The sequence below is a fragment of the Pleurodeles waltl genome, chromosome 5 (assembly GCF_031143425.1).
Source record: "Pleurodeles waltl isolate 20211129_DDA chromosome 5, aPleWal1.hap1.20221129, whole genome shotgun sequence".
Classification (NCBI taxonomy): domain Eukaryota; kingdom Metazoa; phylum Chordata; class Amphibia; order Caudata; family Salamandridae; genus Pleurodeles; species Pleurodeles waltl.
In genome coordinates, this window is record NC_090444.1 from 1,051,060,193 (window position 1) to 1,051,085,542 (window position 25,350).

At 43.4% G+C, this 25,350-nt stretch overlaps 8 non-coding genes across 8 annotated transcripts; 3 read left to right on the top strand and 5 right to left on the bottom strand.

The window, feature by feature from the left end:
• Positions 1-990: 990 nt before the first annotated feature.
• On the bottom strand, positions 991-1,073 carry TRNAL-UAA (transfer RNA leucine (anticodon UAA)). Its single transcript has one exon. It is a non-coding gene; the product is annotated as a tRNA-Leu (tRNA).
• A 5,196-nt stretch (positions 1,074-6,269) lies between these two features.
• On the bottom strand, positions 6,270-6,352 carry TRNAL-UAA (transfer RNA leucine (anticodon UAA)). The gene has a single exon. It is a non-coding gene; the product is annotated as a tRNA-Leu (tRNA).
• A 4,830-nt stretch (positions 6,353-11,182) lies between these two features.
• Positions 11,183-11,265, top strand: TRNAL-UAA (transfer RNA leucine (anticodon UAA)). Its single transcript has one exon. It is a non-coding gene; the product is annotated as a tRNA-Leu (tRNA).
• Positions 11,266-11,559: 294 nt separating this feature from the next.
• Positions 11,560-11,642, bottom strand: TRNAL-UAA (transfer RNA leucine (anticodon UAA)). Its single transcript has one exon. It is a non-coding gene; the product is annotated as a tRNA-Leu (tRNA).
• A 4,850-nt stretch (positions 11,643-16,492) lies between these two features.
• TRNAL-UAA (transfer RNA leucine (anticodon UAA)) lies at positions 16,493-16,575 on the top strand. The gene has a single exon. It is a non-coding gene; the product is annotated as a tRNA-Leu (tRNA).
• Positions 16,576-16,869: 294 nt separating this feature from the next.
• On the bottom strand, positions 16,870-16,952 carry TRNAL-UAA (transfer RNA leucine (anticodon UAA)). Its single transcript has one exon. It is a non-coding gene; the product is annotated as a tRNA-Leu (tRNA).
• A 4,846-nt stretch (positions 16,953-21,798) lies between these two features.
• Positions 21,799-21,881, top strand: TRNAL-UAA (transfer RNA leucine (anticodon UAA)). The gene has a single exon. It is a non-coding gene; the product is annotated as a tRNA-Leu (tRNA).
• A 294-nt stretch (positions 21,882-22,175) lies between these two features.
• Positions 22,176-22,258, bottom strand: TRNAL-UAA (transfer RNA leucine (anticodon UAA)). The gene has a single exon. It is a non-coding gene; the product is annotated as a tRNA-Leu (tRNA).
• Between the last annotated feature and the right edge of the window lie 3,092 nt (positions 22,259-25,350).

Consider the following 25,350-nt stretch of genomic DNA (forward strand, 5'->3'; position numbering starts at 1 on the left):
ACCTGTCAGGTGAGGAACGAGCGTGCCCACTCTCTAACAAGGGAACGCCCCCTTTGCACACATCATGCATATATTATGCATGATGTGGCGCAAAGTGTTAACAAGTTGGCGCAAACCTAGCTTGCGCCACCTTGTAAATATTTTGCTATGGTAGTGGCCTATGATCTTCACATTTGCGGCAAAATAAATTCTGCAAATGTAGCGCTAAGGGCCGCAAGGGCCTTGTAAATCTGTCCCAAAGTGTTTTAGATTGTGTGAAGTGTAGTTTTGAGTCTTGAAAAGGGGTTAGTGTGATATTTCTTAAGATTAACGTCAATTTGCAGACATATTTAATAGGACATGTGACAAAAACGGTGTGAAAAAAGCGCACCTTTTTTCGTCCTACACGCTGATAATCTTAAACATGTTTGATAGGTATGGTTGTATTTTTTTTTTTATTAAGTACATGCACGTTTTATAGAGGAGAGGCATGACATTACCTTGTATTCCTGAAATGTGTTTTGCGTAACCTGATAAAATATATAGATATGAAAATATATATATATATAGAAAGCTCAATGTCACACAGTGAGCACTCTTGATATCTTTAATAAGTGCCATGTTGTTTCCCTTTCCTGCACAGGTACCAGGATGGCCGCGTTGGACTTAAGATCCAATGGACATGTGTCCATGTGGGTTCAAGCCCCACTCCTGGTAGAGAGATTTTGTAATTCATTATGCACCAAATGGAAAGCATTAAGTCAGGTATCATAAACAAATAAGTCACCTATAATAAACGAAAAAGCATACTGTAATACAACCTGCAACAAAAGGTTACTAAGTTTCAAAGAGAAATGTACAATACAAGGCGTTTACTTTTTTGGGGGTAGAAAAATACACGTTAATCGATATGAAGATTTTATATGTAGCTCTTATTTTAATATTAATCAGGAGCAACTGAAAAGTGCGTGAAATTGAAATGAACAGTGTCACGGGAGAGAAAAAATGATATACCAGGAATGGGGCTCGAACCCACGCAGACACATGGCCATTGGATCTTAAGTCCAACGCCTTAACCACTCGGCCACCCTGGTCTACATAATGCAGGTGTGCCTGCAATCATGATATAGTTGTTTTTCAGGAGAAGAATCATCTATACTATCAGCCCTCCCAACAGGAAAAGCAGAATTCAAAACCCCCAAAATATCCCTCAGCTTTTGCATGGAAATAGGATGCCATTGATCCAACCTGGATCCATCCTCCATCGCCCAGCCACCAACAATTCTCCTACACATTTCTCCTTCCATGGTATCATAATCCCAAAAGTACTTACCGAAAAATGTAATACCTGCCATCTTCCCTGTTATAGCCACCACCGCCAATCCTAGGTCAATATGTGTCATAATGAAGCAGACTCCATCCTCCCTCCTATACCGTGACATGTAAGGTCCCTCATACCTCCTCAATGCACCAGACTCAATAAATTCTGCCTAGGCCTTGCCATATGACCTCAAAGTAGATGGAGCAATGGACTGACGAATCAATTGTAACATCCTTAGATTCCCAGCTCCCAAAGGTCCACCGTCAAAGCCGTTTTAAGCAAATCTGCTCCCGGCACCAGAACACCGAATCTCTGCCACTGTGAACGAGATAGCCCATCAGTGATATCATTATTCACACCTGGAACATACTGACCCTTAAACAAAATATTGAATTTCAGACAATGAAGCAAAAATAAACGCAACAACTTCAAAACTTTTTCATCTCGAGCCTTCTGTGAATTGACTAAATTAACAACTGTTTGGCTATCCACATTAAAAACCACTCGCCTGTTTGCTAAAAGGTTACCACACAACACTAAAGCAACCATCAAATGGAAAAAAACTCCAGAAACGAAATGCTATGGTGTGCCTCTCTCCAAGAATCCGGCCATGACTCAGCAGTCCAATCACCATCTCAGAAAACCAAACCATGGGCTCCCGAATCATCAGAAAAAATTTGAACTTGCCATAACCATTCATCCTGAACCGTCAACATGTTAACACCATTATTACTTTGCTGGAAAGAAACCAACATTCTGAAGTCAGCATTGATGACCTCTTTAAGCCGAATTCTGGGATGAGGTAAAACAGCACCTTTGACTGAAAAACCAAGGCACCTACAAAGAGCTCTACCAACTCTCACCACACGGCACGCAAACTTCAAAGAACCCAATAAGGCTTGCACCTGCTGTAACTCCAGCTTATCCGTGGAAACAGCCTCCTCCAACAGAGAAATCAACTTTTGAACTTATCCACCGGAAACCGTACCTCATATTTCTCTGAGTTCAATATAGCAGGGCCTTCAGTCTTATCCGGAGCCAAAGGTACTTCCATCTCCTCCATACACTTCTGAAATTCAATTAACCCTTTTTTACATTCATTGGACCACTGCAAGCCCATCAGAAAAGAGTCACCTAGGTAGTTCGTGACATGCCCGAGCCCAGTCTTCTGCTGGAAAAACCACTGCAAAAAACAACTACAAGTTTCAAACAGGGAACAAGAAACAGAACAGCCCATTGGCAACATTATATCCACAAATATAGAATCCTCAGATTAAAGACCCAACAATGAAAAATCCTCAGGATGTACCGGCAATAGTCAAAAGACAGATTGAATGTCTAACTTTGCCATTTGTGCCTTCCTTCCACAAGCCCTTACCAACTTAATTGCCTCTTCCACTGATGTGCAATGCACTATGGAGTCTTCATGTGCAATTAAATCATTAACTGACTCCCCTGCAGCCCACGATAGATGATGAATCAATCTAAACTCACCTTGTTGTGTTTTAGGCACAACACCCAGTTGTGAAATTGTTAAGTTATGAATCGGCCAGGTATCCCATGGACCCACCATTCTGCCAGCCTCCAATTCCGTCCTCAATTTCTTTCTCACCACTTCCGGATTCTCAACTGCAGATTTCAAATTTTTTCTCTGTCTTCTATGACCTTGATAACATAGCTTGAAACCCTCAAGAAAACTGTAGTACAGTAACTTGGCCTCCTCACGCCTCGGATAAAACTGCAACCAATAAAACAAAATATCAAATTTATTAGGAGAAGGGCCCTTTTCCCACCATCTGCTGTATCCGACCCCTTCCCCTATCACCACCTCTACCTGCATTAGCCTTCCATCCCCATTGCATCCCTCCAAAACATTGCACCAATGGATGTTTGCCCCTGCAATTGGAGCAATTGTGCATGAACTTGCACTGGAGTCGTGTGCATGACCCTCTGTTGAAGGACCAACAAGATCCATTCTGTGGGAACTGAGCTCTCGTGAAACTACCCACCCTAGATTGGTTGGGATGCCCCTGACAGGGCTTGTAAGGAACCAGAAGACCACTAGCTGTGTGTAACGCTGAGGCATTCTTGGAAGTACACAACCCTTGCATCCAAAGCTCATTATAAATATCTCACCATTCTTTATCTGGAAATAATGCCATCTGGGCTCTAAGTTCTTCATTATATCTAAAACATCCAAAACCACCATAGTCTATTTGAGCCCACCTAAAAACGTCCATGTATTTTAATAGAGAAATACAACGCTCCGGATGCCTCTCACAATAAACGCTAGCAATGATTAAGAATACTGACATCCAATTCTCAAGGGTAGTGGGAACTTTCGGCCTCCTAGCTAATTCCCATTCCTCCTCCTTTGACCCTTCCTTAGCCCACACTTCTCTATGTAATAATTTAAAAACATCAACAAACTCACCTTTACAAATGTTTTCCTTCATGGCTTGGGTGAGATGCGCCCCCAAAGGCAAGAACAACCCCATATATGGCAACTTTTTACTTTTTACACTACCCTCACCTGAGTTTCCTTTTTCCTTACCTGGCTCTGCCTTAGAAGCCTCCTCACCACTTGCCTCTGACTTACCATCATTGACTCCGACTTTTTTGTTCACAGCCCTCCCAAATGGACATTGTCTGCATCTTTAACTGCTTCATTATTTGCATCATCTTTCCCACTCAATCTACCCAAACTTCCTTATGCTAACGCAAAAGGGTATTACCCACTGTTACAGACACCAAACACACTACCTTCATGCTTAACTCGTCACACCCCATAGCCACAGCAGCCTGTGTCTCACCTTTTTTGAATGAAACCACTTGCAGGTACCTGATTATTCATCTTGACTTTCCGATTACGCTGCACCATCAAAGGGGGCAAATCCTGAAACACACCAAAACTCTTTCCTCTGTTAGAACAGCTCACCTAATTTCTTTGCTGCATCTCCTTCCCCGAAGTCTCATCCCCACCCTCACAATTCTCCCCATCCTTAGTCTCCTGGTCGTCATCGTAATCCATCAATTCATCATGCAAAATGAGCCCCGAAGCCAACGAGACAGCACCTTGGCTGATAGCTGGGATCTTGAAGCCGTGATTGTACCATAAATCAAATGATTCACCAGGCCACTCCCTTGTAATCGGGTTGATCGCTCTGGATGCAACCCCCTCTTATGACCGGCATTTTAAAGGTGCCCAGACCTTTACCGGCGTCTCCGCTGTTGTCTTATTTTTCATGACGTCCTTTGGCATGGCTCGTCCTCCTGAGCTGCGAAGCCCAAAGGAGCTGTCACACCCCAAAAATGCTTCAGCCACCCCAGGGTGTGCTTTCTTAAGCTCACCCCTGACAAAGCTATGCCCATCTTCCTGTAATTGCTGGACTCTATTGAAATTGACCTCACTTGTGTCAAAATTATAAACCACCTGTTGCTCCGAGACAAACACAAAGGGGCAGATTTAAGGAAAGTGGCTCTGCCGGTGCAGCGCCACGTTCCTTGCACCCCTTAACGCCCCTGTACCGCCACCATGTGTGAGCTATATATATAATAATACGGCGCACCATGGCACAGGGTAGGGGCATTAGCGTTATATTTTTTACGCTATTGATGTACTCTGCAAGATTAGCGCCATCATTTTGGGACTAATCCTGCAGAGTACATAGGGGCCCATTATAAATAATGGTATTCCCCCTTTTAACGCCTCCTCTGAGTAGGCGTTGAAAGTGTAAAACAAATGGCGCAAGGAAATCTCTTAGATTGCCTTGCGCCATTTTTTCGGGCTCCCTAATGGGCGAACGCCCACCTTGTATAAATTATGCCTGACCCTTCCCCACCACACCGCTTCCTCTACTGCCAACTCTATGCCTCCCAGCCATTCCCGTGCAGTGCGGCAAACGAAGCGACCCACGCGGAGTCAAGAGTTCGCTCTTGGCTACAACACCAGCCCCAGAGACACCCTTCTCAAAAAGCAACCTGTCAGGTGAGGAACGAGTGTGCCCACTCTCTAACAAGGGAACGCCCCCTTTGCACACATCATGCATATATTATGCATGATGTGGCGCAAAGTGTTAACAAGTTGGCGCAAACCTAGCTTGCGCCACCTTGTAAATATTTTGCTATGGTAGTGGCCTATGATCTTCACATTTGCGGCAAAATAAATTCTGCAAATGTAGCGCTAAGGGCCGCAAGGGCCTTGTAAATCTGTCCCAAAGTGTTTTAGATTGTGTGAAGTGTAGTTTTGAGTCTTGAAAAGGGGTTAGTGTGATATTTCTTAAGATTATCGTCAATTTGCAGACATATTTAATAGGACATGTGACAAAAACGGTGTGAAAAAAGCGCACCTTTTTTCGTCCTACACGCTGATAATCTTAAACATGTTTGATAGGTATGGTTGTATTTTTTTTTTTATTAAGTACATGCACGTTTTATAGAGGAGAGGCATGACATTACCTTGTATTCCTGAAATGTGTTTTGCGTAACCTGATAAAATATATAGATATGAAAATATATATATATGTAGAAAGCTCAATGTCACACAGTGAGCACTCTTGATATCTTTAATAAGTGCCATGTTGTTTCCCTTTCCTGCACAGGTACCAGGATGGCCGCGTTGGACTTAAGATCCAATGGACATGTGTCCATGTGGGTTCAAGCCCCACTCCTGGTAGAGAGATTTTGTAATTCATTATGCACCAAATGGAAAGCATTAAGTCAGGTATCATAAACAAATAAGTCACCTATAATAAACGAAAAAGCATACTGTAATACAACCTGCAACAAAAGGTTACTAAGTTTCAAAGAGAAATGTACAATACAAGGCGTTTACTTTTTTGGGGGTAGAAAAATACACGTTAATCGATATGAAGATTTTATATGTAGCTCTTATTTTAATATTAATCAGGAGCAACTGAAAAGTGCGTGAAATTGAAATGAACAGTGTCACGGGAGAGAAAAAATGATATACCAGGAGTGGGGCTCGAACCCACGCAGACACATGGCCATTGGATCTTAAGTCCAATGCCTTAACCACTCGGCCACCCTGGTCTACATAATGCAGGTGTGCCTGCAATCATGATATAGTTGTTTTTCAGGAGAAGAATCATCTATACTATCAGCCCTCCCAACAGGAAAAGCAGAATTCAAAACCCCCAAAATATCCCTCAGCTTTTGCATGGAAATAGGATGCCATTGATCCAACCTGGATCCATCCTCCATCGCCCAGCCACCAACAATTCTCCTACACATTTCTCCTTCCATGGTATCATAATCCCAAAAGTACTTACCGAAAAATGTAATACCTGCCATCTTCCCTGTTATAGCCACCACCGCCAATCCTAGGTCAATATGTGTCATAATGAAGCAGACTCCATCCTCCCTCCTATACCGTGACATGTAAGGTCCCTCATACCTCCTCAATGCACCAGACTCAATAAATTCTGCCTAGGCCTTGCCATATGACCTCAAAGTAGATGGAGCAATGGACTGACGAATCAATTGTAACATCCTTAGATTCCCAGCTCCCAAAGGTCCACCGTCAAAGCCGTTTTAAGCAAATCTGCTCCCGGCACCAGAACACCGAATCTCTGCCACTGTGAACGAGATAGCCCATCAGTGATATCATTATTCACACCTGGAACATACTGACCCTTAAACAAAATATTGAATTTCAGACAATGAAGCAAAAATAAACGCAACAACTTCAAAACTTTTTCATCTCGAGCCTTCTGTGAATTGACTAAATTAACAACTGTTTGGCTATCCACATTAAAAACCACTCGCCTGTTTGCTAAAAGGTTACCACACAACACTAAAGCAACCATCAAATGGAAAAAAACTCCAGAAACGAAATGCTATGGTGTGCCTCTCTCCAAGAATCCGGCCATGACTCAGCAGTCCAATCACCATCTCAGAAAACCAAACCATGGGCTCCCGAATCATCAGAAAAAATTTGAACTTGCCATAACCATTCATCCTCAACCGTCAACATGTTAACACCATTATTACTTTGCTGGAAAGAAACCAACATTCTGAAGTCAGCATTGATGACCTCTTTAAGCCGAATTCTGGGATGAGGTAAAACAGCACCTTTGACTGAAAAACCAAGGCACCTACAAAGAGCTCTACCAACTCTCACCACACGGCACGCAAACTTCAAAGAACCCAATAAGGCTTGCACCTGCTGTAACTCCAGCTTATCCGTGGAAACAGCCTCCTCCAACAGAGAAATCAACTTTTGAACTTATCCACCGGAAACCGTACCTCAGATTTCTCTGAGTTCAATATAGCAGGGCCTTCAGTCTTATCCGGAGCCAAAGGTACTTCCATCTCCTCCATACACTTCTGAAATTCAATTAACCCTTTTTTACATTCATTGGACCACTGCAAGCCCATCAGAAAAGAGTCACCTAGGTAGTTCGTGACATGCCCGAGCCCAGTCTTCTGCTGGAAAAACCACTGCAAAAAACAACTACAAGTTTCAAACAGGGAACAAGAAACAGAACAGCCCATTGGCAACATTATATCCACAAATATAGAATCCTCAGATTAAAGACCCAACAATGAAAAATCCTCAGGATGTACCGGCAATAGTCAAAAGACAGATTGAATGTCTAACTTTGCCATTTGTGCCTTCCTTCCACAAGCCCTTACCAACTTAATTGCCTCTTCCACTGATGTGCAATGCACTATGGAGTCTTCATGTGCAATTAAATCATTAACTGACTCCCCTGCAGCCCACGATAGATGATGAATCAATCTAAACTCACCTTGTTGTGTTTTAGGCACAACACCCAGTGGTGAAATTGTTAAGTTATGAATCGGCCAGGTATCCCATGGACCCACCATTCTGCCAGCCTCCAATTCCGTCCTCAATTTCTTTCTCACCACTTCCGGATTCTCAACTGCAGATTTCAAATTTTTTCTCTGTCTTCTATGACCTTGATAACATAGCTTGAAACCCTCAAGAAAACTGTAGTACAGTAACTTGGCCTCCTCACGCCTCGGATAAAACTGCAACCAATAAAACAAAATATCAAATTTATTAGGAGAAGGGCCCTTTTCCCACCATCTGCTGTATCCGACCCCTTCCCCTATCACCACCTCTACCTGCATTAGCCTTCCATCCCCATTGCATCCCTCCAAAACATTGCACCAATGGATGTTTGCCCCTGCAATTGGAGCAATTGTGCATGAACTTGCACTGGAGTCGTGTGCATGACCCTCTGTTGAAGGACCAACAAGATCCATTCTGTGGGAACTGAGCTCTCGTGAAACTACCCACCCTAGATTGGTTGGGATGCCCCTGACAGGGCTTGTAAGGAACCAGAAGACCACTAGCTGTGTGTAACGCTGAGGCATTCTTGGAAGTACACAACCCTTGCATCCAAAGCTCATTATAAATATCTCACCATTCTTTATCTGGAAATAATGCCATCTGGGCTCTAAGTTCTTCATTATATCTAAAACATCCAAAACCACCATAGTCTATTTGAGCCCACCTAAAAACGTCCATGTATTTTAATAGAGAAATACAACGCTCCGGATGCCTCTCACAATAAACGCTAGCAATGATTAAGAATACTGACATCCAATTCTCAAGGGTAGTGGGAACTTTCGGCCTCCTAGCTAATTCCCATTCCTCCTCCTTTGACCCTTCCTTAGCCCACACTTCTCTATGTAATAATTTAAAAACATCAACAAACTCACCTTTACAAATGTTTTCCTTCATGGCTTGGGTGAGATGCGCCCCCAAAGGCAAGAACAACCCCATATATGGCAACTTTTTACTTTTTACACTACCCTCACCTGAGTTTCCTTTTTCCTTACCTGGCTCTGCCTTAGAAGCCTCCTCACCACTTGCCTCTGACTTACCATCATTGACTCCGACTTTTTTGTTCACAGCCCTCCCAAATGGACATTGTCTGCATCTTTAACTGCTTCATTATTTGCATCATCTTTCCCACTCAATCTACCCAAACTTCCTTATGCTAACGCAAAAGGGTATTACCCACTGTTACAGACACCAAACACACTACCTTCATGCTTAACTCGTCACACCCCATAGCCACAGCAGCCTGTGTCTCACCTTTTTTGAATGAAACCACTTGCAGGTACCTGATTATTCATCTTGACTTTCCGATTACGCTGCACCATCAAAGGGGGCAAATCCTGAAACACACCAAAACTCTTTCCTCTGTTAGAACAGCTCACCTAATTTCTTTGCTGCATCTCCTTCCCCGAAGTCTCATCCCCACCCTCACAATTCTCCCCATCCTTAGTCTCCTGGTCGTCATCGTAATCCATCAATTCATCATGCAAAATGAGCCCCGAAGCCAACGAGACAGCACCTTGGCTGATAGCTGGGATCTTGAAGCCGTGATTGTACCATAAATCAAATGATTCACCAGGCCACTCCCTTGTAATCGGGTTGATCGCTCTGGATGCAACCCCCTCTTATGACCGGCATTTTAAAGGTGCGTAGACCTTTACCGGCGTCTCCGCTGTTGTCTTATTTTTCATGACGTCCTTTGGCATGGCTCGTCCTCCTGAGCTGCGAAGCCCAAAGGAGCTGTCACACCCCAAAAATGCTTCAGCCACCCCAGGGTGTGCTTTCTTAAGCTCACCCCTGACAAAGCTATGCCCATCTTCCTGTAATTGCTGGACTCTATTGAAATTGACCTCACTTGTGTCAAAATTATAAACCACCTGTTGCTCCGAGACAAACACAAAGGGGCAGATTTAAGGAAAGTGGCTCTGCCGGTGCAGCGCCACGTTCCTTGCACCCCTTAACGCCCCTGTACCGCCACCATGTGTGAGCTATATATATAATAATACGGCGCACCATGGCACAGGGTAGGGGCATTAGCGTTATATTTTTTACGCTATTGATGTACTCTGCAAGATTAGCGCCATCATTTTGGGACTAATCCTGCAGAGTACATAGGGGCCCATTATAAATAATGGTATTCCCCCTTTTAACGCCTCCTCTGAGTAGGCGTTGAAAGTGTAAAACAAATGGCGCAAGGAAATCTCTTAGATTGCCTTGCGCCATTTTTTCGGGCTCCCTAATGGGCGAACGCCCACCTTGTATAAATTATGCCTGACCCTTCCCCACCACACCGCTTCCTCTACTGCCAACTCTATGCCTCCCAGCCATTCCCGTGCAGTGCGGCAAACGAAGCGACCCACGCGGAGTCAAGAGTTCGCTCTTGGCTACAACACCAGCCCCAGAGACACCCTTCTCAAAAAGCAACCTGTCAGGTGAGGAACGAGTGTGCCCACTCTCTAACAAGGGAACGCCCCCTTTGCACACATCATGCATATATTATGCATGATGTGGCGCAAAGTGTTAACAAGTTGGCGCAAACCTAGCTTGCGCCACCTTGTAAATATTTTGCTATGGTAGTGGCCTATGATCTTCACATTTGCGGCAAAATAAATTCTGCAAATGTAGCGCTAAGGGCCGCAAGGGCCTTGTAAATCTGTCCCAAAGTGTTTTAGATTGTGTGAAGTGTAGTTTTGAGTCTTGAAAAGGGGTTAGTGTGATATTTCTTAAGATTATCGTCAATTTGCAGACATATTTAATAGGACATGTGACAAAAACGGTGTGAAAAAAGCGCACCTTTTTTCGTCCTACACGCTGATAATCTTAAACATGTTTGATAGGTATGGTTGTATTTTTTTTTTTATTAAGTACATGCAGGTTTTATAGAGGAGAGGCATGACATTACCTTGTATTCCTGAAATGTGTTTTGCGTAACCTGATAAAATATATAGATATGAAAATATATATATATATAGAAAGCTCAATGTCACACAGTGAGCACTCTTGATATCTATAATAAGTGCCATGTTGTTGCTCTTTCCTGCACAGGTACCAGGATGGCCGAGTGGTTAAGGCGTTGGACTTAAGATCCAATGGACATGTGTCCACGTGGGTTCAAGCCCCACTCCTGGTAGAGAGATTTTGTAATTCATTATGCACCAAATGGAAAGCATTAAGTCAGGTATCATAAACAAATAAGTCACCTATAATAAACGAAAAAGCATACTGTAATACAACCTGCAACAAAAGGTTACTAAGTTTCAAAGAGAAATGTACAATACAAGGCGTTTACTTTTTTGGGGGTAGAAAAATACACGTTAATCGATATGAAGATTTTATATGTAGCTCTTATTTTAATATTAATCAGGAGCAACTGAAAAGTGCGTGAAATTGAAATGAACAGTGTCACGGGAGAGAAAAAATGATATACCAGGAGTGGGGCTCGAACCCACGCAGACACATGTCCATTGGATCTTAAGTCCAACACCTTAACCACTCGGCCACCCTGGTCTACATAGAGCAGGTGTGCCTGCAATCATGATATAGTTGTTTTTCAGGAGAAGAATCATCTATACTATCAGCCCTCCCAACAGGAAAAGCAGAATTCAAAACCCCCAAAATATCCCTCAGCTTTTGCATGGAAATAGGATGCCATTGATCCAACCTGGATCCATCCTCCATCGCCCAGCCAGCAACAATTCTCCTACACATTTCTCCTTCCATGGTATCATAATCCCAAAAGTACTTACCGAAAAATGTAATACCTGCCATCTTCCCTGTTATAGCCACCACCGCCAATCCTAGGTCAATATGTGTCATAATGAAGCAGACTCCATCCTCCCTCCTATACCGTGACATGTAAGGTCCCTCATACCTCCTCAATGCACCAGACTCAATAAATTCTGCCTAGGCCTTGCCATATGACCTCAAAGTAGATGGAGCAATGGACTGACGAATCAATTGTAACATCCTTAGATTCCCAGCTCCCAAAGGTCCACCGTCAAAGCCGTTTTAAGCAAATCTGCTCCCGGCACCAGAACACCGAATCTCTGCCACTGTGAACGAGATAGCCCATCAGTGATATCATTATTCACACCTGGAACATACTGACCCTTAAACAAAATATTGAATTTCAGACAATGAAGCAAAAATAAACGCAACAACTTCAAAACCTTTTCATCTCGAGCCTTCTGTGAATTGACTAAATTAACAACTGTTTGGCTATCCACATTAAAAACCACTCGCCTGTTTGCTAAAAGGTTACCACACAACACTAAAGCAACCATCAAATGGAAAAAAACTCCAGAAACGAAATGCTATGGTGTGCCTCTCTCCAAGAATCCGGCCATGACTCAGCAGTCCAATCACCATCTCAGAAAACCAAACCATGGGCTCCCGAATCATCAGAAAAAATTTGAACTTGCCATAACCATTCATCCTCAACCGTCAACATGTTAACACCATTATTACTTTGCTGGAAAGAAACCAACATTCTGAAGTCAGCATTGATGACCTCTTTAAGCCGAATTCTGGGATGAGGTAAAACAGCACCTTTGACTGAAAAACCAAGGCACCTACAAAGAGCTCTACCAACTCTCACCACACGGCACGCAAACTTCAAAGAACCCAATAAGGCTTGCACCTGCTGTAACTCCAGCTTATCCGTGGAAACAGCCTCCTCCAACAGAGAAATCAACTTTTGAACTTATCCACCGGAAACCGTACCTCAGATTTCTCTGAGTTCAATATAGCAGGGCCTTCAGTCTTATCCGGAGCCAAAGGTACTTCCATCTCCTCCATACACTTCTGAAATTCAATTAACCCTTTTTTACATTCATTGGACCACTGCAAGCCCATCAGAAAAGAGTCACCTAGGTAGTTTGTGACATGCCCGAGCCCAGTCTTCTGTTGGAAAAACCACTGCAAAAAACAACTACAAGTTTCAAACAGGGAACAAGAAACAGAACAGCCCATTGGCAACATTATATCCACAAATATAGAATCCTCAGATTAAAGACCCAACAATGAAAAATCCTCAGGATGTACCGGCAATAGTCAAAAGACAGATTGAATGTCTAACTTTGCCATTTGTGCCTTCCTTCCACAAGCCCTTACCAACTTAATTGCCTCTTCCACTGATGTGCAATGCACTATGGAGTCTTCATGTGCAATTAAATCATTAACTGACTCCCCTGCAGCCCACGATAGATGATGAATCAATCTAAACTCACCTTGTTGTGTTTTAGGCACAACACCCAGTGATGAAATTGTTAAGTTATGAATCGGCCAGGTATCCCATGGACCCACCATTCTGCCAGCCTCCAATTCCGTCCTCAATTTCTTTCTCACCACTTCCGGATTCTCAACTGCAGATTTCAAATTTTTTCTCTGTCTTCTATGACCTTGATAACATAGCTTGAAACCCTCAAGAAAACTCTAGTACAGTAACTTGGCCTCCTCACGCCTCGGATAAAACTGCAACCAATAAAACAAAATATCAAATTTATTAGGAGAAGGGCCCTTTTCCCACCATCTGCTGTATCCGACCCCTTCCCCTATCACCACCTCTACCTGCATTAGCCTTCCATCCCCATTGCATCCCTCCAAAACATTGCACCAATGGATGTTTGCCCCTGCAATTGGAGCAATTGTGCATGAACTTGCACTGGAGTCGTGTGCATGACCCTCTGTTGAAGGACCAACAAGATCCATTCTGTGGGAACTGAGCTCTCGTGAAACTACCCACCCTAGATTGGTTGGGATGCCCCTGACAGGGCTTGTAAGGAACCAGAAGACCACTAGCTGTGTGTAACGCTGAGGCATTCTTGGAAGTACACAACCCTTGCATCCAAAGCTCATTATAAATATCTCACCATTCTTTATCTGGAAATAATGCCATCTGGGCTCTAAGTTCTTCATTATATCTAAAACATCCAAAACCACCATAGTCTATTTGAGCCCACCTAAAAACGTCCATGTATTTTAATAGAGAAATACAACGCTCCGGATGCCTCTCACAATAAACGCTAGCAATGATTAAGAATACTGACATCCAATTCTCAAGGGTAGTGGGAACTTTCGGCCTCCTAGCTAATTCCCATTCCTCCTCCTTTGACCCTTCCTTAGCCCACACTTCTCTATGTAATAATTTAAAAACATCAACAAACTCACCTTTACAAATGTTTTCCTTCATGGCTTGGGTGAGATGCGCCCCCAAAGGCAAGAACAACCCCATATATGGCAACTTTTTACTTTTTACACTACCCTCACCTGAGTTTCCTTTTTCCTTACCTGGCTCTGCCTTAGAAGCCTCCTCACCACTTGCCTCTGACTTACCATCATTGACTCCGACTTTTTTGTTCACAGCCCCCCCAAATGGACATTGACTGCATCTTTAACTGCTTCATTATTTGCATCATCTTTCCCACTCAATCTACCCAAACTTCCTTATGCTAACGCAAAAGGGTATTACCCACTGTTACAGACACCAAACACACTACCTTCATGCTTAACTCTTCACACCCCATAGCCACAGCAGCCTGTGTCTCACCTTTTTTGAATGAAACCACTTGCAGGTACCTGATTATTCGTCTTGACTTTCCGATTACGCTGCACCATCAAAGGGGGCAAATCCTGAAACACACCAAAACTCTTTCCTCTGTTAGAACAGCTCACCTAATTTCTTTGCTGCATCTCCTTCCCCGAAGTCTCATCCCCACCCTCACAATTCTCCCCCTCCTTAGTCTCCTGGTCGTCATCGTAATCCATCAATTCATCATGCAAAATGAGCCCCGAAACCAACGAGACAGCACCTTGGCTGATAGCTGGGATCTTGAAGCCGTGATTGTACCATAAATCAAATGATTCACCAGGCCACTCCCTTGTAATCGGGTTGATCGCTCTGAATGCAACCCTCTCTTATGACCGGCATTTTAAAGGTGCCCAGACCTTTACCGGCGTCTCCGCTGTTGTCTTATTTTTCATGACGTCCTTTGGCATGGCTCGTCCTCCTGAGCTGCGAAGCCCAAAGGAGCTGTCACACCCCAAAAATGCTTCAGCCACCCCAGGGTGTGCTTTCTTAAGCTCACCCCTGACAAAGCTATGCCCATCTTCCTGTAATTGCTGGACTCTATTGAAATTGACCTCACTTGTGTCAAAATTATAAACCACCTGTTGCTCCGAGACAAACACAAAGGGGCAGATTTAAGGAAAGTGGCTCTGCCGGTGCAGCGCCACGTTCCTTGCACCCCTTAACGCCCCTGTACCGCCACCATGTGTGAGCTATATATATAATAATACGGCGCACCATGGCACAGGGTAGGGGCATTAGCGTTATATTTTTTACGCTATTGATGTACTCTGCAAGATTAGCGCCATCATTTTGGGACTAATCCTGCAGAGTACATAGGGGCCCATTATAAATAATGGTATTCCACCTTTTAACGCCTCCTCTGAGTAGGCGTTAAAAGTGTAAAACAAATGGCGCAAGGAAATCTCTTAGATTGCCTTGCGCCATTTTTTCGGGCTCCCTAATGGGCGAACGCCCACCTTGTATAGATTATGCCTGACCCTTCCCCACCACACCGCTTCCTCTACTGCCAACTCTATGCCTCCCAGCCATTCCCGTGCAGTGCGGCAAACGAAGCGACCCACGCGGAGTCAAGAGTTCGCTCTTGGCTACAACACCAGCCCCAGAGACACCCTTCTCAAAAAGCAACCTGTCAGGTGAGGAACGAGCGTGCCCACTCTCTAACAAGGGAACGCCCCCTTTGCACACATCATGCATATATTATGCATGATGTGGCGCAAAGTGTTAACAAGTTGGCGCAAACCTAGCTTGCGCCACCTTGTAAATATTTTGCTATGGTAGTGGCCTATGATCTTCACATTTGCGGCAAAATAAATTCTGCAAATGTAGCGCTAAGGGCCGCAAGGGCCTTGTAAATCTGTTCCAAAGTGTTTTAGATTGTGTGAAGTGTAGTTTTGAGTCTTGAAAAGGGGTTAGTGTGATATTTCTTAAGATTATCGTCAATTTGCAGACATATTTAATAGGACATGTGACAAAAACGGTGTGAAAAAAGCGCACCTTTTTTCGTCCTACACGCTGATAATCTTAAACATGTTTGATAGGTATGGTTGTATTTTTTTTTTTATTAAGTACATGCACGTTTTATAGAGGAGAGGCATGACATTACCTTGTATTCCTGAAACGTGTTTTGCGTAACCTGATAAAATATATAGATATGAAAATATATATATATATATATATATATATATATATATAGAAAGCTCAATGTCACACAGTGAGCACTCTTGATATCTATAATAAGTGCCATGTTGTTGCCCTTTCCTGCACAGGTACTTGGATGGCCGAGTGGTTAAGGCGTTGGACTTAAGATCCAATGGACATGTGTCCACGTGGGTTCAAGCCCCACTCCTGGTAGAGAGATTTTGTAATTCATTATGCACCAAATGGAAAGCATTAAGTCAGGTATCATAAACAAATAAGTCACCTATAATAAACGAAAAAGCATACTGTAATACAACCTGCAACAAAAGGTTACTAAGTTTCAAAGAGAAATGTACAATACAAGGCGTTTACTTTTTTGGGGGTAGAAAAATACACGTTAATCGATATGAAGATTTTATATGTAGCTCTTATTTTAATATTAATCAGGAGCAACTGAAAAGTGCGTGAAATTGAAATGAACAGTGTCACGGGAGAGAAAAAATGATATACCAGGAGTGGGGCTCGAACCCACGCAGACACATGTCCATTGGATCTTAAGTCCAACACCTTAACCACTCGGCCACCCTGGTCTACATAGTGCAGGTTTGCCTGCAATCATGATATAGTTGTTTTTCAGGAGAAGAATCATCTATACTATCAGCCCTCCCAACAGGAAAAGCAGAATTCAAAACCCCCAAAATATCCCTCAGCTTTTGCATGGAAATAGGATGCCATTGATCCAACCTGGATCCATCCTCCATCGCCCAGCCAGCAACAATTCTCCTACACATTTCTCCTTCCATGGTATCATAATCCCAAAAGTACTTACCGAAAAATGTAATACCTGCCATCTTCCCTGTTATAGCCACCACCGCCAATCCTAGGTCAATATGTGTCATAATGAAGCAGACTCCATCCTCCCTCCTATACCGTGACATGTAAGGTCCCTCATACCTCCTCAATGCACCAGACTCAATAAATTCTGCCTAGGCCTTGCCATATGACCTCAAAGTAGATGGAGCAATGGACTGACGAATCAATTGTAACATCCTTAGATTCCCAGCTCCCAAAGGTCCACCGTCAAAGCCGTTTTAAGCAAATCTGCTCCCGGCACCAGTACACCGAATCTCTGCCACTGTGAACGAGATAGCCCATCAGTGATATCATTATTCACACCTGGAACATACTGACCCTTAAACAAAATATTGAATTTCAGACAATGAAGCAAAAATAAACGCAACAACTTCAAAACCTTTTCATCTCGAGCCTTCTGTGAATTGACTAAATTAACAACTGTTTGGCTATCCACATTAAAAACCACTCGCCTGTTTGCTAAAAGGTTACCACACAACACTAAAGCAACCATCAAATGGAAAAAAACTCCAGAAACGAAATGCTATGGTGTGCCTCTCTCCAAGAATCCGGCCATGACTCAGCAGTCCAATCACCATCTCAGAAAACCAAACCATGGGCTCCCGAATCATCAGAAAAAAATTGAACTTGCCATAACCATTCATCCTCAACCGTCAACATGTTAACACCATTATTACTTTGCTGGAAAGAAACCAACATTCTGAAGTCAGCATTGATGACCTCTTTAAGCCGAATTCTGGGATGAGGTAAAACAGCACCTTTGACTGAAAAACCAAGGCACCTACAAAGAGCTCTACCAACTCTCACCACACGGCACGCAAACTTCAAAGAACCCAATAAGGCTTGCACCTGCTGTAACTCCAGCTTATCAGTGGAAACAGCCTCCTCCAACAGAGAAATCAACTTTTGAACTTATCCACCGGAAACCGTACCTCAGATTTCTCTGAGTTCAATATAGCAGGGCCTTCAGTCTTATCCGGAGCCAAAGGTACTTCCATCTCCTCCATACACTTCTGAAATTCAATTAACCCTTTTTTACATTCATTGGACCACTGCAAGCCCATCAGAAAAGAGTCACCTAGGTAGTTCGTGACATGCCCGAGCCCAGTCTTCTGTTGGAAAAACCACTGCAAAACACAACTACAAGTTTCAAACAGGGAACAAGAAACAGAACAGCCCATTGGCAACATTATATCCACAAATATAGAATCCTCAGATTAAAGACCCAACAATGAAAAATCCTCAGGATGTACCGGCAATAGTCAAAAGACAGATTGAATGTCTAACTTTGCCATTTGTGCCTTCCTTCCACAAGCCCTTACCAACTTAATTGCCTCTTCCACTGATGTGCAATGCACTATGGAGTCTTCATGTGCAATTAAATCATTAACTGACTCCCCTGCAGCCCACGATAGATGATGAATCAATCTAAACTCACCTTGTTGTGTTTTAGGCACAACACCCAGTGATGAAATTGTTAAGTTATGAATCGGCCAGGTATCCCATGGACCCACCATTCTGCCAGCCTCCAATTCCGACCTCAATTTCTTTCTCACCACTTCCGGATTCTCAACTGCAGATTTCAATTTTTTTCTCTGTCTTCTATGACCTTGATAACATAGCTTGAAACCCTCAAGAAAACTCTAGTACAGTAACTTGGCCTCCTCACGCCTCGGATAAAACTGCAACCAATAAAACAAAATATCAAATTTATTAGGAGAAGGGCCCTTTTCCCACCATCTGCTGTATCCGACCCCTTCCCCTATCACCACCTCTACCTGCATTAGCCTTCCATCCCCATTGCATCCCTCCAAAACATTGCACCAATGGATGTTTGCCCCTGCAATTGGAGCAATTGTGCATGAACTTGCACTGGAGTCGTGTGCATGACCCTCTGTTGAAGGACCAACAAGATCCATTCTGTGGGAACTGAGCTCTCGTGAAACTACCCACCCTAGATTGGTTGGGATGCCCCTGACAGGGCTTGTAAGGAACCAGAAGACCACTAGCTGTGTGTAACGCTGAGGCATTCTTGGAAGTACACAACCCTTGCATCCAAAGCTCATTATGAATATCTCACCATTCTTTATCTGGAAATAATGCCATCTGGGCTCTAAGTTCTTCATTATATCTAAAACATCCAAAACCACCATAGTCTATTTGAGCCCACCTAAAAACGTCCATGTATTTTAATAGAGAAATACAACGCTCCGGATGCCTCTCACAATAAACGCTAGCAATGATTAAGAATACTGACATCCAATTCTCAAGGGTAGTGGAAACTTTCGGCCTCCTAGCTAATTCCCATTCCTCCTCCTTTGACCCTTCCTTAGCCCACACTTCTCTATGTAATAATTTAAAAACATCAACAAACTCACCTTTACAAATGTTTTCCTTCATGGCTTGGGTGAGATGCGCCCCCAAAGGCAAGAACAACCCCATATATGGCAACTTTTTACTTTTTACACTACCCTCACCTGAGTTTCCTTTTTCCTTACCTGGCTCTGCCTTAGAAGCCTCCTCACCACTTGCCTCTGACTTACCATCATTGACTCCGACTTTTTTGTTCACAGCCCCCCCAAATGGACATTGACTGCATCTTTAACTGCTTCATTATTTGCATCATCTTTCCCACTCAATCTACCCAAACTTCCTTATGCTAACGCAAAAGGGTATTACCCACTGTTACAGACACCAAACACACTACCTTCATGCTTAACTCTTCACACCCCATAGCCACAGCAGCCTGTGTCTCACCTTTTTTGAATGAAACCACTTGCAGGTACCTGATTATTCGTCTTGACTTTCCGATTACGCTGCACCATCAAAGGGGGCAAATCCTGAAACACACCAAAACTCTTTCCTCTGTTAGAACAGCTCACCTAATTTCTTTGCTGCATCTCCTTCCCCGAAGTCTCATCCCCACCCTCACAATTCTCCCCCTCCTTAGTCTCCTGGTCGTCATCGTAATCCATCAATTCATCATGCAAAATGAGCCCCGAAACCAACGAGACAGCACCTTGGCTGATAGCTGGGATCTTGAAGCCGTGATTGTACCATAAATCAAATGATTCACCAGGCCACTCCCTTGTAATCGGGTTGATCGCTCTGAATGCAACCCTCTCTTATGACCGGCATTTTAAAGGTGCCCAGACCTTTACCGGCGTCTCCGCTGTTGTCTTATTTTTCATGACGTCCTTTGGCATGGCTCGTCCTCCTGAGCTGCGAAGCCCAAAGGAGCTGTCACACCCCAAAAATGCTTCAGCCACCCCAGGGTGTGCTTTCTTAAGCTCACCCCTGACAAAGCTATGCCCATCTTCCTGTAATTGCTGGACTCTATTGAAATTGACCTCACTTGTGTCAAAATTATAAACCACCTGTTGCTCCGAGACAAACACAAAGGGGCAGATTTAAGGAAAGTGGCTCTGCCGGTGCAGCGCCACGTTCCTTGCACCCCTTAACGCCCCTGTACCGCCACCATGTGTGAGCTATATATATAATAATACGGCGCACCATGGCACAGGGTAGGGGCATTAGCGTTATATTTTTTACGCTATTGATGTACTCTGCAAGATTAGCGCCATCATTTTGGGACTAATCCTGCAGAGTACATAGGGGCCCATTATAAATAATGGTATTCCCCCTTTTAACGCCTCCTCTGAGTAGGCGTTAAAAGTGTAAAACAAATGGCGCAAGGAAATCTCTTAGATTGCCTTGCGCCATTTTTTCGGGCTCCCTAATGGGCGAACGCCCACCTTGTATAAATTATGCCTGACCCTTCCCCACCACACCGCTTCCTCTACTGCCAACTCTATGCCTCCCAGCCATTCCCGTGCAGTGCGGCAAACGAAGCGACCCACGCGGAGTCAAGAGTTCGCTCTTGGCTACAACACCAGCCCCAGAGACACCCTTCTCAAAAAGCAACCTGTCAGGTGAGGAACGAGCGTGCCCACTCTCTAACAAGGGAACGCCCCCTTTGCACACATCATGCATATATTATGCATGATGTGGCGCAAAGTGTTAACAAGTTGGCGCAAACCTAGCTTGCGCCACCTTGTAAATATTTTGCTATGGTAGTGGCCTATGATCTTCACATTTGCGGCAAAATAAATTCTGCAAATGTAGCGCTAAGGGCCGCAAGGGCCTTGTAAATCTGTTCCAAAGTGTTTTAGATTGTGTGAAGTGTAGTTTTGAGTCTTGAAAAGGGGTTAGTGTGATATTTCTTAAGATTATCGTCAATTTGCAGACATATTTAATAGGACATGTGACAAAAACGGTGTGAAAAAAGCGCACCTTTTTTCGTCCTACACGCTGATAATCTTAAACATGTTTGATAGGTATGGTTGTATTTTTTTTTTTATTAAGTACATGCACGTTTTATAGAGGAGAGGCATGACATTACCTTGTATTCCTGAAACGTGTTTTGCGTAACCTGATAAAATATATAGATATGAAAATATATATATATATATATATATATATATATAGAAAGCTCAATGTCACACAGTGAGCACTCTTGATATCTATAATAAGTGCCATGTTGTTGCCCTTTCCTGCACAGGTACCAGGATGGCTGAGTGGTTAAGGCGTTGGACTTAAGATCCAATGGACATGTGTCCACGTGGGTTCAAGCCCCACACCTGGTAGAGAGATTTTGTAATTCATTATGCACCAAATGGAAAGCATTAAGTCAGGTATCATAAACAAATAAGTCACCTATAATAAACGAAAAAGCATACTGTAATACAACCTGCAACAAAAGGTTACTAAGTTTCAAAGAGAAATGTACAATACAAGGCGTTTACTTTTTTGGGGGTAGAAAAATACACGTTAATCGATATGAAGATTTTATATGTAGCTCTTATTTTAATATTAATCAGGAGCAACTGAAAAGTGCGTGAAATTGAAATGAACAGTGTCACGGGAGAGAAAAAATGATATACCAGGAGTGGGGCTCGAACCCACGCAGACACATGTCCATTGGATCTTAAGTCCAACACCTTAACCACTCGGCCACCCTGGTCTACATAGTGCAGGTGTGCCTGCAATCATGATATAGTTGTTTTTCAGGAGAAGAATCATCTATACTATCAGCCCTCCCAACAGGAAAAGCAGAATCCAAAACCCCCAAAATATCCCCCAGCTTTTGCATGGAAATAGGATGCCATTGATCCAACCTGGATCCATCCTCCATCGCCCAGCCAGCAACAATTCTCCTACACATTTCTCCTTCCATGGTATCATAATCCCAAAAGTACTTACCGAAAAATGTAATACCTGCCATCTTCCCTGTTATAGCCACCACCGCCAATCCTAGGTCAATATGTGTCATAATGAAGCAGACTCCATCCTCCCTCCTATACCGTGACATGTAAGGTCCCTCATACCTCCTCAATGCACCAGACTCAATAAATTCTGCCTAGGCCTTGCCATATGACCTCAAAGTAGATGGAGCAATGGACTGACGAATCAATTGTAACATCCTTAGATTCCCAGCTCCCAAAGGTCCACCGTCAAAGCCGTTTTAAGCAAATCTGCTCCCGGCACCAGTACACCGAATCTCTGCCACTGTGAACGAGATAGCCCATCAGTGATATCATTATTCACACCTGGAACATACTGACCCTTAAACAAAATATTGAATTTCAGACAATGAAGCAAAAATAAACGCAACAACTTCAAAACTTTTTCATCTCGAGCCTTCTGTGAATTGACTAAATTAACAACTGTTTGGCTATCCACATTAAAAACCACTCGCCTGTTTGCTAAAAGGTTACCACACAACACTAAAGCAACCATCAAATGGAAAAAAACTCCAGAAACGAAATGCTATGGTGTGCCTCTCTCCAAGAATCCGGCCATGACTCAGCAGTCCAATCACCATCTCAGAAAACCAAACCATGGGCTCCCGAATCATCAGAAAAAATTTGAACTTGCCATAACCATTCATCCTCAACCGTCAACATGTTAACACCATTATTACTTTGCTGGAAAGAAACCAACATTCTGAAGTCAGCATTGATGACCTCTTTAAGCCGAATTCTGGGATGAGGTAAAACAGCACCTTTGACTGAAAAACCAAGGCACCTACAAAGAGCTCTACCAACTCTCACCACACGGCACGCAAACTTCAAAGAACCCAATAAGGCTTGCACCTGCTGTAACTCCAGCTTATCCGTGGAAACAGCCTCCTCCAACAGAGAAATCAACTTTTGAACTTATCCACCGGAAACCGTACCTCAGATTTCTCTGAGTTCAATATAGCAGGGCCTTCAGTCTTATCCGGAGCCAAAGGTACTTCCATCTCCTCCATACACTTCTGAAATTCAATTAACCCTTTTTTACATTCATTGGACCACTGCAAGCCCATCAGAAAAGAGTCACCTAGGTAGTTCGTGTCATGCCCGAGCCCAGTCTTCTGTTGGAAAAACCACTGCAAAAAACAACTACAAGTTTCAAACAGGGAACAAGAAACAGAACAGCCCATTGGCAACATTATATCCACAAATATAGAATCCTCAGATTAAAGACCCAACAATGAAAAATCCTCAGGATGTACCGGCAATAGTCAAAAGACAGATTGAATGTCTAACTTTGCCATTTGTGCCTTCCTTCCACAAGCCCTTACCAACTTAATTGCCTCTTCCACTGATGTGCAATGCACTATGGAGTCTTCATGTGCAATTAAATCATTAACTGACTCCCCTGCAGCCCACGATAGATGATGAATCAATCTAAACTCACCTTGTTGTGTTTTAGGCACAACACCCAGTGGTGAAATTGTTAAGTTATGAATCGGCCAGGTATCCCATGGACCCACCATTCTGCCAGCCTCCAATTCCGTCCTCAATTTCTTTCTCACCACTTCCGGATTCTCAACTGCAGATTTCAAATTTTTTCTCTGTCTTCTATGACCTTGATAACATAGCTTGAAACCCTCAAGAAAACTCTAGTACAGTAACTTGGCCTCCTCACGCCTCGGATAAAACTGCAACCAATAAAACAAAATATCAAATTTATTAGGAGAAGGGCCCTTTTCCCACCATCTGCTGTATCCGACCCCTTCCCCTATCACCACCTCTACCTGCATTAGCCTTCCATCCACATTGCATCCCTCCAAAACATTGCACCAATGGATGTTTGCCCCTGCAATTGGAGCAATTGTGCATGAACTTGCACTGGAGTCGTGTGCATGACCCTCTGTTGAAGGACCAACAAGATCCATTCTGTGGGAACTGAGCTCTCGTGAAACTACCCACCCTAGATTGGTTGGGATGCCCCTGACAGGGCTTGTAAGGAACCAGAAGACCACTAGCTGTGTGTAACGCTGAGGCATTCTTGGAAGTACACAACCCTTGCATCCAAAGCTCATTATAAATATCTCACCATTCTTTATCTGGAAATAATGCCATCTGGGCTCTAAGTTCTTCATTATATCTAAAACATCCAAAACCACCATAGTCTATTTGAGCCCACCTAAAAACGTCCATGTATTTTAATAGAGAAATACAACGCTCCGGATGCCTCTCACAATAAACGCTAGCAATGATTAAGAATACTGACATCCAATTCTCAAGGGTAGTGGGAACTTTCGGCCTCCTAGCTAATTCCCATTCCTCCTCCTTTGACCCTTCCTTAGCCCACACTTCTCTATGTAATAATTTAAAAACATCAACAAACTCACCTTTACAAATGTTTTCCTTCATGGCTTGGGTGAGATGCGCCCCCAAAGGCAAGAACAACCCCATATATGGCAACTTTTTACTTTTTACACTACCCTCACCTGAGTTTCCTTTTTCCTTACCTGGCTCTGCCTTAGAAGCCTCCTCACCACTTGCCTCTGACTTACCATCATTGACTCCGACTTTTTTGTTCACAGCCCTCCCAAATGGACATTGTCTGCATCTTTAACTGCTTCATTATTTGCATCATCTTTCCCACTCAATCTACCCAAACTTCCTTATGCTAACGCAAAAGGGTATTACCCACTGTTACAGACACCAAACACACTACCTTCATGCTTAACTCGTCACACCCCATAGCCACAGCAGCCTGTGTCTCACCTTTTTTGAATGAAACCACTTGCAGGTACCTGATTATTCATCTTGACTTTCC